The sequence below is a fragment of the Lupinus angustifolius genome, chromosome LG04 (genome assembly GCF_001865875.1).
Source record: "Lupinus angustifolius cultivar Tanjil chromosome LG04, LupAngTanjil_v1.0, whole genome shotgun sequence".
Classification (NCBI taxonomy): Eukaryota; Viridiplantae; Streptophyta; class Magnoliopsida; order Fabales; family Fabaceae; genus Lupinus; species Lupinus angustifolius.
The window spans coordinates 4614951-4615402 of record NC_032012.1 but is presented as its reverse complement, the minus strand read 5'-3'; positions in this window follow the sequence as shown (position 1 = coordinate 4615402).

The following is a 452-nucleotide window of genomic DNA, read 5'->3' as shown; positions in this document are numbered from 1 at the left end:
TCCTCATCCTCATCCTCATCCTCATCGTATCCTCATCCTATCCTCGTCGTCATCCTCATCCTCAACCTATCCTAATCCTCTTCCTCATCCTATCCTCGTCCTCATCCTCATCCTATCCTCCTCCTTATCCTCATCTTCATCCTCTTCCTCCTCCTATCCTCGTCTTCATCCTATCCTCATCCTCATCATATCCTCGTACTGATCCTCATCCTATTCTCGTACTCATTCTCATCCTCTTCCTCATCCTATACTCGTTCTCATCCTCATCCTATCCTCTTCCTCATCTGCATCCTATCCTCACCCGGCTACTATCCTCATCCTCATCCTCATTCTCATCCTATCCTCATCCTCATCCTCATCCTATCCTCATCCTCATCCTCTTCCTCATCCTTTCCATATCCTCAACCAATCCACATCCTCATCCTCATCCTATCCACGTCCTCATCCTCATC